The following is a 15,834-nucleotide window of genomic DNA, read 5'->3' as shown; positions in this document are numbered from 1 at the left end:
GCCCTTAGCTGCCCTGAGACACCGAACTGGAGGGAGAAAGGAGCACCGTGATCATCCGAGCTCAACCTTTACAGGCTCCAGCCCCTCCTGGGAAAACCCCAGCTCTTCATTTCCACCCCTTCCTTGACTAGAGAGAAATAACAGAGCAACTTTTCCTGTTGCAGACTCCCCTGGACGCCCACAGCAGGGCAGCATGTTTCTAATACTCTGCATTCCCCATTTGAAATCTCTGGGTTTATCTTGTGCATCGTGTTCACCCCGCTAGCAGCCCCCAGCCACGGCACCCGGGTTGGGAATCGCTGGCCTAGCCTGACCTGCCTTGCACAGCTAAGCACACTCTCCCTTTCCATCCAGCTAGAAAGGGGGCTGATTTGCAGGGTGACTTCCAGCGACACGTTTGCCCAGCGCGGCGCTGGACTCGGGGAACAGGTCGCGTCTATGCCGTTCTTCAAAGGAACTTGAATGTTTCAAGCCCGCCCAAGATGCCGCCTTGACGGCAAGCCTTCGTGCAGCTCCCACAGATCGAGCCCCTCCAGGGTTTGCCACCTGCTCCAGCCTTCAAAAGCCAGGCCTAGCCAGCAGCTCTCGGTCTGGGTCTGGCTTTAGAGTCCCGTGTATCCTGAATCTGGCTTTAGCTCCCAATGCTGGCTCCATCTCCTGGCACGTCCTGACCCCAGCTTTAGCTCCTAACACCAGGTCTGGCATCTCTGGATGCCCGGATGCCTCAGATCATGGCCCTGGTCACCTGTCCCACAGGCAAAGTCCACTTCTGACTGCTTGTGCCCCGGTCCCTAACATGCCCTGTGTATGGCAACTTGCTGGGTTCACATTCATGTTGGTCATCTTGCGAACCAGCCCTGCCATCCTGATTGCACATGAACTTGGAAGGAATGAGAGCAGGTGATGTTGGCTGTTAACACTAGGGCTGCCTGTATCCTAAAGGATCTCATCCAGCATCACATTTCTCCACTCCCTTATCTATGGTTTGCATTGCTGCTAGTGCCCAGGCCAGGGATGTGCTGTGATGACAATGTCCAAACCCATCGCAACAGCCTGTCCCTGTGCCCCAAAGGCCTTGCAATAGAAATGGAGGGATCTGAAAGCTCACAATCGAACTAGTCAAGGCATGGAGGAGAAGGGGCCTGCCTCGTGGTCTGCAGCAAATCCACAGTCAAGCCCTGCTATCTGGGCTGCAGTTCATAGAGTCATAGAGCAGCGGGGCTGGAGGGGACCTGCCGAGGTCATGTCTGGCCCATCCCCTTGCCTAAAGCAGGATCAGCCCTGTCCAACCCGCCCCCCCTACAATCCATGATCTAAACTCTACATAAGATACCATCACCCCTGACACGACATAGACCTCACACCCGCACCAGCCACAGGTAAAGCAACGTCCTGCTGCTGTGAAGGCTGTGAATATGCATTTGAGAGAAACCCCCACCCTCAGTCCATACCAATCTGACCTGGAGGAAAACGCCTTCCTGACCCCAAATGTGGCATCGGTCTGACCTTGAGTGGAGGGACAAGACCCTCTAGCCAGGACCCTCCAGGTTTGAATCCCAGCAGGGAGCACTGGCACAGCCCAGTTAGCCCTAGCACAGCATTGCAGGAGGCCTTAAGTTAGCATAAAGCTTAAAAAAACCCAGAACCGAGTCGCCTGGTGTAAAATATTTCTTGGCAGATGGGCCAATCTCAGAATATCTCATCTCAATAAAGGGATTGGCTCAATGTAGGTAACTCTCTTGAACATCATGGCATTGTTTCAGTACTGTATGTGTCCAGGTTTCTGTCAGGTAATTTTGTAAGACTTTGCTATGCAGGCAGCTAGGAAGGGGGTCAGGGATCCTAGACGTGTTCCTCTTGCATCGAGGGCTGCGGCTCCCATCTGAAGATATTTTGAGGATCCTGAGCCTCAGACCTCAGCCTCTCATTTGGGTAAGTTGCTTCTGCCAGGTTGACCGCTTTTCAGGACTTTTAGGATTTGGGGTTTTAGATTGGCGGTGCTCATAGTTTTGGCCCTGTGGCATTGGGGCTTGTCCACCTGATCCTGGCTGGGCAGGAGCAGTTTGGGGATTTAGCAGACAGGCTGGACAGGGGTGGCATAGGGCTTGGCTGCAGATGGGCAGAGGTGGTGTGGGGCTCTGCACCACCTCTACCCAGCTGAGATCAGGCTCTGGGGGCCCCATGCCACCCCCAGCCTGCTGGGATTGGTGCTTAGCACCCCTATTTTAGATTATACTAAGTTGAAGTCTGCTTATTTCTGTTCAGTGTGTAACAGGCTATAGAGTATATCTAGATATACCCACGTAGCGCAGTATCTGTATTGCACACTCATTTATTTACTAGCCATTTTCCTTTTTGCAGAAGTTTAATAAAATTTGCTGCGTGAGTGCTTCACAGAAATGCCTCTTCACTGGGTACAAAAGGGCTGGTTTAACATGGCTCCTTGGACTGTAGCTCCCCTGGGGGCAGTCGCCAGGGCTCCTGTTTAGTGCAGTCTCAATATGCAGCAGGTAGTGATTACGCCCTACCAAACTGCACAAAGTGCATAAAATGGAAGGTGCCCAAAGCCTCTCACAATGGGACCCGGGCAGGGCTGGATCCAGTTGCACCCCTGTTTCATTCCTGCTCCACCCAAACTTTCAAACCAACCACCCCGAGGGGCAGCAGCATTTCAAGTCAAGCAGGGCGGATGAAGTCAAAATTGACTTAATTGCTCATTAGCATCTATCTGATTCCTGCTGATCTCTCTCAGCTCCCCTGGTGTTAACAACAGGCCCTTTTTTAAAATGGTCTTGATACTCCACTGCCCAAACTATCCTCTCTTCTGCAGTGTTGCTGTTTCTTCACCATTCCTGGAAATGTCCCCTTATTTCACAGCCCTGCAGATTGTTTTTGGCTCTAGCTAAAAACCGTCATCCAGGGGTGGCAATATTAATTAAATATTAATGTTGAAATGACAGACTGAGAAGTATTGCAGGCACTATCAAGACACTTAGGAAGACTAGACTTTGTTTTACAAAACTGGATAATAGATGTACTGTAAAGACTGTAGAACTAATGATGCAATATCCTTTGACTAGTTTGACTCTTTTTTTGCCCAGTTAAAATCATAGAAAACTGGGGTGGGAAGGGACCTCAGGAGGTCACATCTAGTCCAACCCCCTGCTCAAAGCAGGACTGTCCTCACCTACATCATCCCAGCCAAGGCTTTGTCTACCTGAGTCTTCAAAACCCCCAAGGATGGAGAGCCCACCACCCCTCTGGATAACCTGTTCCAGTGTTTTTCAACCTCCTTGTGAGGAAGTTTTTTTCTAATATCCAACCTCAACTTCCCTTGGTGCAACTTGAGCCCATTGCTTCTTGTCCTGTCACCTGCCACCACTGAAAACAGTTTAGCTCCAGTTTGTAGTTTTTATTTAAACTTAATATGTAATCTTCTGATAGTTATATTGGTTGTTGCTTTGACCTTCAACACCATAACACCAGGCCCCTGGCATATTACTAAAGCTCCTTGTTTCTCTTTAACGAGAGAAAAATAGGTGTCATATTCTACATGATAATGCACTGCACCACCTGTACCCCCCTTTTCAAAACCCTGGATCTACCTCCACGCCTGGGAAGCACAGAGGTCAGGCCACCTGCTAAGTACTTTTTTTAATGAGCCAACTGGGATTTGAAACGTGCCCAACACATGCATCACAGTGCAGGATTGTTGTACAAGAGCCAGGGGATTCAGCCCCCACCCACCCAGTATTGTGGGGGCTGCTGAATCCTACCCCCGGGTGCCAGCAGTATAACCCAGGCCACGAGCACAGTTGGCCTCTACAGTGAAACTGCAAGGGATGTGGATAAGGGGAATATCCATGGCAACTCAGCGGTGGCAGGGACTGTCTGAACAGAGCCCAGCCCAAGGCGGGTCTGTAGGCCTCTACTCACAGCTGCAGTACAATAAATAATGATAGTGGTAAAACCCGGTTGGATAATGAGCTCATTGCAAGGGTTATTGTGGAAGGGGAAACATTTAAAACCAGGCCATGTTGGTTCCCCCTGAAGGCGATCGCTGTCTGTGAAATAAGCTGATCTCAGACATATTCTTGATGGACTTAAAGTGCAGGCTCCCAGGAGATGGGCCAGGAGAACCAGCCGTGATGCAGTGACAACCCATGAGGCACACATGACATGCAGAGGCAGGATTCCCAGGGCTGGGGTATCATCAAAGGGGTAAAGTCTGTAAAGCAGGATGAGCGGGGAGGGAAGGAAGGAGAGCAGCAGAATAAAGGCATCAGGCTTCAGAAAAGCTGACTCGAACATACTCTTGGGAACCGGTGGGCAGGATCTCATGGGAGAAGAGACACAAAGGAGTCTAGGCAAGGCGGGTGGGTGTTACAGAGACAGGGTTACGGGTGTAAGAGCACACCATGCAAAAACATGGATAGAGAAATGCAGCGAGAGACTAGCCTAGCTAGTCAGTGAGCTCTCAAATGACTTGAAACTGCCCTCCCCTTGGTTTTCCTCTCATTTCCAGCATACTTCTGTTGTCTTTTATGTCCCCTGGGAGCGGTGCCTGCGCCTCCACTCTCCCACTGTTCATCTCTGTATTCCTGTACTAAAGTTTTAGTTTCATCCACACTCATATGGCCCCGTTTCTGCTTTTTGTAAGATTCAGAAGTGAGCATTAATGATCACTGGGAGGGATGATGGATGACGCAGAGAGAACTAAAGCATCGAAGCGCCTCTTCTCTTTCAAGCTTCGCAAGAAAAAAGGCCAAGTGTCAGAGGCGCAGCACATCCAGCATCCAGGGTCAGGGGAGCAGGGAAAGAACAAGCCAAAGGATAGTTAGAGAAGACGACAGGGCTTCATGCGGTTCATCCTTGAGCACTCAAGGAGGTCGTTGCAGAGCCGTGGGGCTGTAGCTCTACAGTGATCTTTGAGAGCTTCATAGATTTCATAGACGTTGGGGCTGGAAGGGACCTCAGAGGATCATCGAGTCCAGCCCCCTGCCCCAGGGGCAGAAAGTCAGCTGGGGTCACAGGATCCCAGCATGATAGACGTCCAAATGTCTCTTAAAGGAGCCCAGAGTAGGTGCTTGCACCACCTCCGGTGGCAGTCTGTTCCAGGCCTTGGGGGCTCGGACAGTGAAGAAGTTCATCCTTATGTCCAGCCTGAAACGGTCTTGGAGGCATTTGTGACCGTTCGACCTCGTCATCCCTTGGGGCGCTCTGGTGAACAGACGTTCCCCCAGATCCTGATGCACACCCCTTACGTACTTATAGGTGGCCACCAGGTCCCCCTGACCCTGCGCTTTTCCAAGCTAAAGAGCCCCATGGCTCTCAGCCTCTCATCATAAGCCTGCTCTCCTGCCCTCTGATCATGCACGTGGCTCTCCTCTGCACCCTCTCAAGTGTCTCCACTTCCTTCTTGAATTGCAGAGCCCAGAATCGGATGCAAGACTCCAGCTGCGGCCTCACCGTGGCCAAGTACAGCGGGAGGATGACAGCCTGGATTTATTTGAGAAGCATCTATGGATGCAAGCTAGAGTTTTTCTCGCTTTACCAGCTGTGACATCGCATTGGTGGCTCATATTCATATGCTCATGGAGATCAGGTGAAGTCCAGAAGACTGGAAAACCGGGGCAAGTAGTCTCCCTTTTTTGAGGAGGAGAACCCAGGGTGAGTCTGCCTTGCAGTAGGATGGAGAGGAAGAAGTTTGCAATGCTGAGGGTGGCTTGGGACTGGGAGGCTGTGGGATCTCTGTCACTGCAACTCAAGTGCAGATTAGACTGGCCTCTGGGCTGGTTTAGGCATGGGTGATCGACCCTGCCTCCTGGCCCTGCTTTTTCTACAGTTTTCTGCCAAACTCAGCTTTTACGTTCAAATCTTCTTTCACCCAGGAGATGAGCACCACTCACTTTGGCACTGCTCTCCATTACTTTCTCATCATAAGAAGAAAAAGAGGAGGGGGAAATGAGGCCGAAGAGCCAGAAGGATGAGGAGTCGTCACGATGGGTTGGACCACTTATCCATCTCACTCAGTTACCTGCATCCAGTGGTAAATGGTAAATGGTAATCCAGAACCAGCTGCTTCGAAGAAAAGTGCAAGTAACTCTGTAGCTGCCCTTGGCGAAAGTTTCTGACCCTCCGCAGCTAGAGACTGACTCATGACAAGGTTTATAGCCCTCCTACGACTTGTCGAGTGGGGCTTTTAAACCTGGCAGAAAGCCTAGTGCGATGAATGGATTCCTGAAACGGCCCAAACCATATCTCAAACATTACCCCATCCGACATCCCTGCAATCGCTCCCGACGCACGTTGTAAGTGCATTCCCTCTGCACGCGACACAGAGGCCAGGCCAGCGAGTGGGAACTCTCCTGCTGATTTCGGTGGGTTGCAGAGCAGGAGCTGTGGCCAGACACCATCCAGGTTTGTCCTGACGGAGAATTTCAGTCTCCTCTAGAAATTGGGAAAGAAAAAGAAAAAAAAAGGCATCACCCTGTTGCAAATGTTCTGTGCTCCCCCTCCTGGCTAGAAATCAAACAGCAGAGGCTGCTGCTCGCCTCTTCTAGCAGCAAAGATGCTCTGGCATCGGAGCAATTTGGGCATTGATGAGGTAGTGCCCATTTCACAGCTATTTCAAATTTTGAGGAAAAGGCACTGGGTGTCTAGCAAGATGACAGGCTGGGCAAATATGCTGAGGGGCTCTTATAACCGATGAATGGAAAAAACACTAGGCAAAGGGCTCAGCGTGTGTGTGTGTGTGTGTGTAGGATCCATGAGAAAGACAGCATGCACATGTATGTGTGTGGAAGGTCTGTGATTGTGAGAATGTGTGCATGTGTAGGGGGTGCCTGATCCTGTGTCTGCATATGTGCACATGCATGTGTATGGACAGTCCATGATTGTATGTGTGCATGTGTGTGCACGGGGGATAGAGGGTCTGTGATTGCATGTGCGTGCATATATGTGTGGAGGGCCCATCATATTGTGTGTGTGTGTGTGTGTGTGTGTGTGTGTGTGTGTGTGTAGGGTTCATGATTCTGTTTGTGCACATGTGTGTGGAGGATCCTGATTTTGTGTTTGTTTGTGCCCGCACGTGTATGAGTAGAGAGCCTGTGATTCTGTGTCTGCATATATGTGCACGTGTGCACGCATGTGTGGCGGATCCACGATTCTGTCTGTGTGCACGGGTGTCTGTGTGAGTGCGTGTGGAGGATCTGGGATTCTGTGTCCGTGCATGCATGTATATGTGTAGAGAGGCGCTGATTCTGTGCCCGTGTATGGAGGGTCCATGACTGCGTGCACGCAATGTGTGACCTGTAGACCTTCACCCCCGGAAACTCAGAGGTAAGGACACCCTCGGGTCTTTTTAAAACACTATACTTGCTTTTTGTGAGTCAGGAATGAAAAAAAAAAAGGTTTTAATGGAGAGAAAAGAAAACTGAATACACACACACACATGCACATGCACACACACACAGGGCTGAGATGGCGAAGGGCCTGCACATCTTACTACCTAGATCTCAAGGTCTGAAAGCACTTTACAACAGAGGTCAAAATCATGATGCCTTTTACAGGGACAGAGACAGCGACTTCCTGGACCGTGATCAAGGCAGTGACGTGAACTCAGGGCTCAGGCGTCCCATCTCCCAGCCCCAGCGTCCTTTATTTAAACTGCTAATCTGCAAAGTATAATCCCCACAGTCAACTCTCCCAGGAGAGCCAAACAAGTGTAAAAAATTAATAAATCATTCATGAAACCTTTACTCGGAGCTTTCTCTTCTCGTTCAACCTTAACATTCCCGGACGTGTGTATGGAAATGCGCTAAACATGTCCGATCGTGGTCTCTAGAAAGCGTCCGGATTTCGAAGCTTTTAGAACAGGCCGTTCGTTTGCGAATCTTGTGTCGCTTATGTGATTTAAAAAATGTCAAACGTGAGCATCGGGCAACACTGAAATAAAAGTGTTGCTGAAATTTGGTATCTCTGATGCGTTGCAAGTGGGTGACCTAACCCGCTGAAGAACACCCCGCAACCCCTCTCAAAATATTTCAACACACCAAGAGGATATTAACTTTCCTGTGTGCCAGGGCTAGGGTGCATGACACCCCCTCCCCTGGGAAAGAACCTGTAGAGCTTTTGAAAGGAGACAGAAATACGATTTTTTTCCCTTGCAAAACCTTCTGAACAGCTCACCTCCTTCCCTGCTGCTTCATCATTCCTGTGCATCTCTAGCACCAGACTATCCGGGTGCCACATGCACACGCAGCTCACCAGCACCGTGTCTTGCAAATGGCTCAGGAAGCAGCAAAACTGAGGGAGATGATGAGTAGAGTTGTTCCCTCTTGTTTCCTAGAAGAGACACTGCTGCCTGCTTGGACATTGCCATTGCAACAAGTGAAACTTTCACCGCACCCAAATCAGTGGTGGGATGCCATATGGGAAGGCTTGCCACCCACCGTCCTGGTTTGCTGCTCGTGAGAGTCTCAGCTCAGTTTCTTTCAGTGGCAGGTCACAGGGGGCAAGATATTTCCTGCCAGAAAAGTGGTCTCCAGCCCCACAGACGTTGGCATGTGAATCTTGGAGGTATTCCCCTATCAAATAGTGAACCGGTGCAGAAAGTTGCGCTGCTAGGAATTGTCATTGGTCTGTCTGGACCTGCCGAAGCTACCAGATGGCCTTCATGGTCCATCCCAGAGATAGGGACGTTGCATCCCTGCAGGAGACATGAGGTCCATCCCTCCTCCAGGTGACAGCCGCCAGATGGAAGGTGCCAGTATCCCACAGAAGATGCACGCGGGATGATGTGCAGATCAGCTGACGAAGGGAAGCTCGCAAAGAAGAATTTTTCCAGCTGTTGGAGTCAATCTAATAAAAGGGCTGATTTAGCCAAAAAACCTTGTCTGTCTGTGGGATAATCTCGCATCCACGTCAGGTTTCATCCTGATCTCTGCATCTGCGAAGCCTGAGGTTTAGCGCTGCTTCTAAAACAGAATAGAACGAGCTCCTGATCAGCACGGAAATGGAGGGATGGTCAACGAGGACACACACAAAGCGCTACTTGTGGGGAATGGACAAATGCTCACATTAAAGCAAGCGGGACTTTACCAAGAGATGAACTGCCGGAGTGCCTGAAACAATTCTGCAGGAAAGTGAAGTGGGGCAGGCGATCCCTGGGTGAAACAGGACTCTTTACAGCAGGCTTTTCCCCATGTCCCTTGTCGTCCCCACTGCTCTTCCCTGATTCCACCTGCACTTTGCCCCCTCCTTTTGGAGACGGAGCAGCCAGTGCTACACAGCGCAGCGGGGTGCAGGTGCCTCTAGTGCTTTTATATCAAGTTTTTAGAGCACGTCCCATGGCCCGGGCACATTTGCTACTCACACCGAGGACACGCTTTTGTTGAGCTACTGCCAGTGATGCCTAGATCCCCTCTCTGACTTGATGCCATTCACTTAGGAAGGCAGGAGGGATACCAGCAGTTCCCCTCCCGGCCCTGCTATGCATTACTGGGCATTAACTACCTGTGCATTTCATGGGCCAGTGTTTAAGTCTCTAACATTTCTCACCATTGTTTCCGGCCCTAAGCAATGGGTATATGTCCTGTGCTCGCATGGCCATCTCACTATTCATGCTCCCTTTGCAACTACCATATTTTCTCACATCCCGCATGCCTGCAAGTAAGATACGCACCTGGCTTGGGAAGGAGGCATGAAGAAAAATATGTTTTTCTTGAGTCCTGGCTGAATCCTGACTGCAGGCGACCGTGACCACGCGGCTGAATCCTGAGCAGCGCTGCTTGGGCAAAAGCTCACGTGTTAACTCTCTCTCGGCCACTGGCCAATTGCCAGCGGCTATTGGCTACTCCGCCAAACGCTACCGCCAATTCTGCAGTGGCTAGGAAAGGGTTTTGTGGCCCTGACCCCGAAGGGTGAACGCTACCCTCTCCCTCCCTCCCTGAGGCTGGCAGAGGAAGAAGCACAGCAGCCGTGTTACAGCATCTCCATGCTTCCATTCCAGTGCTATTACGCTTCCCTGCCTAGAGACTCGCTCCAGTTTGGGAGGACTGACTCCTGGGGGAAAGGTGCATGTGGTAGACAAGCAAATGCAGTAAATTAGAAACAGGATCGCTTAGGACTCATGCTAACTTTTGTCAGGATGAAAGTGGACCCTTCACTCTTACTCTGTCAGCTTCATCTCCAGGACAATCTTATAACTGCAATCTCGTAACAAGCCCTATAACAGCTTAGTTTCTGTTGTACCAAATTCCTCAAACCTCTGCTCCTTTTTATTATGCAACCAACCCTTGCAATTCATTCTAACAAAACCAGGAGGCAAGACTTCCGTTTGCACAGCCCAGGTTGGTTGCATGGATCTTGGTAGACGTGCCTGGAGACTAAGGTCAGCTTCCCCCAGAAACAGGATAGCATGCAGGCCCCCAGGTAGGCAGGGGTTTGCAGGAGCCCAGAAACAACAGAGAGGCTGAAAGATTTCATAGATTTCATAGACGTTAGGGCTGGAAGGGACCTTGAAGATCATCGAGTCCAGCCCCCCGCCCCAGGGGCAGGAAGTCAACTGGGGTCAAAGGATCCCAGCAAGATAGGCATCCAAATGTGTCTTGAATGAGTCCAGAGTAGGTGCCTGCACCACTTCTGGAGGGAGTCTGTTCCAGGCCGTGCGGGCTCGGACAGTAAAGAAGTTTTTCCTTATGTCCAGCCTAAAACAGTCATGGAGGAGTTTATGACCGTTCGACCTTGTCATCCCTTGGGGCGCTCTGGTGAACACACGTTCCCCCAGATCCTGATGCACACCCCTTACGTACTTATAGGCTGCCAACAGGCTCCTCCTGAGCCTGCGCTTTTCCAGGCTAAAGACCCCCATGGCTCTCAGCCTGTCGACATAAGGTCTGTTTTCCTGACCTCTGATCATGCGCGTGGCTCTCCTCTGCACTCTCTCGAGCTTCTCCACGTCCTTTTTGAATTGCAGAGCCCAGAACTGGACGCAGTACTCCAGCTGCGGCCTCACCACGGCCGAGTACAGCAGGAGGATGAGAGTCTGGGATTTACTTGAGAAGCATCTATGGATGCAAGCCAGTGTTTTATTTGCTTTACCAGCCGCGACATCGCATTAGTGGCTTAGGTTCATCTTGTGGTCAATCATGACCCCCAAGTTTTTTCAGCTGTGGTGCTAGTGAGCGTAGCACTGCTGAGCCTACAAGCCTGCTGCGGGTTTTCCGCCCCCGAGGTGGAGTACCTTGCATTTTTCGGTATTGAACGTCATCAGGTTTATAACCGCCCACTTACTAAGCTTATCCAAGTCAGCCTGGATCATTAGCCTGTCCTCAGGTGTGGACGCTATGCCCCGAAGTTTAGTGTCATCGGTGAACTTGGCCAGTGCACTTCTGACACCGATGTCCACGTCGTTGATAAAGATGTTAAAGAGAGCCGGTCCAAGGACACAGCCCTGGGGGACGTCACTGGTCACGGAGCGCCATAATGACTTGTTACCATCTCTGGGCTACTACTTTGGGCCCGACCTCGAAGCCACTGTCCCAATGTCAGATTGTGATGTAGCCGATGGTCTGTGAACAGCACCTCACACTAGCAGTGAGAGGGAAAAGGCCTTAAGCAAAAGGCAAGTCAACAAGCTTCAGCCAGGTCTTCAGGTTTCCTTCTGCTTACTGCCACTCACATCTCCCAGCGCAGACATCAGCAGCCTTTCTTACGGAGGATACCACCACGTCCTGACATTGGCAAATCACCATTTCATCCCTCAGGAGAGTTTTACACGCGCATCCAGCCGATTCACCTAGGAGAGACCCGGGGCCTCCCCCCGGCCCAGTACAGAGATCTGCGGGGTAGGGGCTGTTTGGTTCGTGGGAAGCAATGACACATGCCCTGTTCCTGTAAATGTCCAATAATGAAATAACTGCTTCTCGGCAGCATCGCCCGGCACTGTCCACAGCTACATTAAAATGTCATGAGCTCAGGCTGATGCTCCATAAACGAATGCTATTTAGTTAAAGGTCTAGATTACAGCAATCCCTCTAAAGAATTTGGAGCTGAAATGACCATAACTGGTTAGGAACTTGGTTCGACGACTCACATGAAAGACAACTGCTCCGGCAGCCCAGATCCCACTGCCCCCCGCACCCCGTCGGGCACCGGTTCAGCGGTGGCTCAGAAGGAAGGAATTTCCCTGGGCGCATAGCTAACACGACTTTCGGCAGAACCGAGGAGTTCCTCGAATATCTCCCTGCCATAAAGAGAGCCTCCTAAACTTGCAAGATAAAAGCAGATCATAACACAAGGGGCCCACGTGCAGGTTGACTTCGTAGTTAAGACATCACCCTCCCTCTGTTTCCTCGGGAAGAGGGGCACAGACTCTGCCCGCCGAGTCCCAAACAGCCAAGGGGAGGGGGTCTGTAACTCAGGTAGTCAACCATCAGAATAAATCTCCTTCCAGTTGGGTTGGCACGGACGAGGCTCACCATTGGCCATTGCTCTTCCCAAAATGGCAAAAAGGGACCAACCAAAAACAGTGCCAAAGAGTCAGGCATAGAAGTCGGGGGTGTCAGACTCATTAACCCCATGGGTGCTTCCTATTTTTGGCACCAGCAGCTCTGGGAGCTGCAACCAGAAGCTGAACGGACAGGCGCTGGAGGCGAGACACCCAGTCAGAGAGGCTCCTCTGGCCAGGTGACGAACACCCACAAACTACATTGGACACGTACGCTCTGTGGACGATATCGGTGGGGCTGGTCCTGCTTTTAGCGTGGGGTTGGACTAGATGACCTCCTGAGATGCCTTCCAGTGCTCATGGTCTATGATTTCTATGACACTGCTGATATCTCAGCTACCCCTTAGCCATCTTCTCCATTTGTTATGAATGCTGAACTTCACTTCTGAGCCCCGCGGAGCAGCATCCTGCTTTAGGCCTTTAAAACACCGTGTTCATCTGCAGGTGCTAGGAAGTGATTTAACTTGGAAACTTCCCTGCAGGAGTTCCCTGCATTTAACATGGACATTTGAGGCTCCAAAGGGAGGCTGCTGATTGCATCTGCATAAGCAGCTTTCTTAGGACGGGGATGTTTATGTACCTGGTCCTCTGTTGGCAGAAAGGCCCTCCTTCATGGTCATCTTGTAATACAGTAAGAGGGTATGCATTTAACAGTTTTTGTTCCATTAGGTTTGCGGAGGAAAGCTGAAACCATGCTGTCAGCCAGGCCGAAGCCAAGCTATGAATGGGTTTTGGATCCAACACAGAGCAGAGAAAGAGGAGGGGATGAATGCGTTCCAGCACCTTTCTACACCAGCAGGATCTTTTTTTTCGGCAGCTTTCAACAGCCAAAAAATCAGATATCACATAGCAGTGGGATGTTTCACCTCCTGGGTATCAACACTTATGGAAAGTTTCAACTTAGATTGAAAGTGCCACCGGTAGAAAGGCAACCAAACTGCACTGCAACCCTGATGGAGCAGAACTTGAAGTGAGAGATGCAGGAGTCGGGCCTTGAAAATGAATGGGTCAAAAAGGGCTTAATTCAGCTGTCTTTACGGAAGCAGGAGAATTCCCAAGAGCAGCACATGGGGATGAACAGCGAGAGCACCATCAGGATGGGGTCAAGAGGAAATTCAAAACTGGTTTGGGGCCAGAAATCCTTGAGGCTATCCAGATTTTTTTTTTTTTTAAATCAGCTGCTCACCCAGTGCTTTGTTTTAAGGAAGGATGCAAAGACAAATCGCACATACCTGTTTCCTGCCAGTCTTCATCACTATGGAAATGGGCAGATGGCTCTAAGAAACGTATTAGTATCCAGAGCAAAGCAAAGCTGCATAAGGGTTTGAAATGAATTAAATCCCATCTGAAGGCAATGCAGAGGCTCTTGGGGAAAGCAAGTCGAGTGGAGAAAACCAATAGGGACAGGATGTAGAGAGAAAAATACCTTAGATTTGCCTGTAGTGCCAATCCCCATAACAAGCAAGCCATCGAGTGCTGCCAGTGTTATGTAGCCTGCAAGGAGTTGGTCAACGAGCTACACAGTTTAAACTGGAGACGCAAGTGACCTCTTGCACAGGACAGAGGAAGGGGGACAATTATCTCCTTGGCCCAACAGGATTCAGACTCGGTTGGGATAAGGTATCAATCAGCATCATTTTTGGCAGAATCAAAACGGCAGATCGCTTTCCCTTCTAGGGAGACCTGGCTACCCAACCCAGATGGGGTTTGGGTGATGGAGTCTGGGAGCGACTGCAAGCCTTGCAAAACAGGGCCAAACCGAATCTAACGCAGGGGCTTGAAAGTTTTGTTCAGAAAGGGCCACACAGCACACGGGGGGCTGTAGGACAGTCTGTGTGCAGTGCCACACTTCTGCGCTCATGGACAGAGCGTACATCTCCCGACCTGTGCACTTGCCATACGGAAAATCCAGCGTTATGGCTTCATTCAGGCCCGAGTGGGACTGCGTGGCTGACTCTTGCTGATAAGCCTCGCTGGGCCAGCTCCCATGACTGGCATCTCCCAAAACATAATGTAACAACTGCCATTTATGGAGTCAGACCCTAGGTCCATCTTGCCCCGTCTCCTGTGTCACTTGGGGACAGAGAGCAGATGCTGGAAGGGGGATGAATAGGGGAAGACCAGAGTTGGGGTTTTTTCTGCTGCTCCTCTCTCACTTGCAGCCTTCAGTATTTAAGGTCTAGGGAGCTCCGATTTCGAGGCCGTGCCCCTCACTTCCTTGCACAGTAACTATCAATGCCCCTTTCTCCAAAAACCTGTCCATTCCCTTTGTAAATCTGGTTACGCTGTCAGCTTAATGAGTTGCCCACTTCAATTATATTCAGCTCATCAGTATCTGGCAAGGAGGCGGTGGGGGTCACTAAGCCCGTCCCAAAGGGCATCGACTACCTTTGATGACGGAGCGCAGGGCAGCTGCCGCTGCATGCCAGCCAATTACTATGAGCAGCCAGGGGTTACGAGTGCACTGGCCTGCACCCTAAGAAGTCCCATAGTGAACCACATGCAAATGCTTTGCTGGGCCACACTGTGGAGCCCCTGGTCTAGCGGGTTGACATCATAAAGGCCAGCCAAGAGCTGCCGTGAACTGCCCACACGACTGGGGTTGCTCCTCCATTGCTTCGGGAGCTCTCCCACCCGATGGAAAAGCAGCCCCGGGGCCCCGAGGCACAGCACAGTGCTGGCCAGCGCGTCCGCTCCTCTCGCTCGGCTCACGCCGGTGCAGAGCGGTTTTGCTTCCTTATATGGGCCGGCCGGTCTGTGCTCCCCTGTTCAGTATCTGGCGTTTTGCTGGCATCGCGCTGCAGGAACAGAGACACGGAGGGAACAAAACAATCCCACATGCTTTTCTAGAGGAGCTAACGCCCCTCTGCACGTGGACGGGGGTGACTCATCCGAGAGCTTCGCCTCGCGGCGGATTGCACTGGAAACGCGTATTCGCACAGGCCCGTTCCCCCGACCTCCTTCCCAGAACCACTTCTCTGTTCGACCGTAATTAGCTTTCTGTTTAGGACTGCATTCAATAAATCAGCGGAGTGGCTGCGAGGTGGAAATGCGGATGGTCAGGCCAAATACCATCTGCTCCGTTTATGACAACAATGCCTCCGTCCACATCCCGCACGAACAGCTCCGTTTTCCAGCTCTCCAATGTATATTTTAGTCCCTAAAACAAAGTTCTTTGAGCCCTGGCTCATGCTGCGCATGTCCTTAGACCCTACATGCACTCCACAGCTTCTAGTGGATTTCAGAGATGGCTTTTCAATTTTCTGCTCCTAAATGTCAGACTATAAATTTAACCACTTTGTGCATCAGGGAGATGGGGAATA

General features: G+C 50.9%; 1 long non-coding RNA gene across 1 annotated transcript in view; it reads left to right on the top strand.

Moving 5' to 3' along the window:
* Positions 1-7,739, top strand: part of LOC149875455 (uncharacterized) — a 46,456-nt gene extending 38,717 nt beyond the window's left edge. The window contains exons 2-3 of the long non-coding RNA XR_016439664.1: positions 5,431-5,670; positions 5,892-7,739. This is a non-coding gene — a long non-coding RNA (uncharacterized LOC149875455). The remainder of the gene's footprint in view (positions 1-5,430; positions 5,671-5,891) is intronic.
* Positions 7,740-15,834: the final 8,095 nt, after the last annotated feature.

Source organism: Crocodylus siamensis, chromosome 1, assembly GCF_052110815.1.
Source record: "Crocodylus siamensis isolate JL-2025a chromosome 1, ASM5211081v1, whole genome shotgun sequence".
NCBI lineage: Eukaryota > Metazoa > Chordata > Crocodylia > Crocodylidae > Crocodylus > Crocodylus siamensis.
This window is presented reverse-complemented; position numbering and strand designations above follow the sequence as displayed.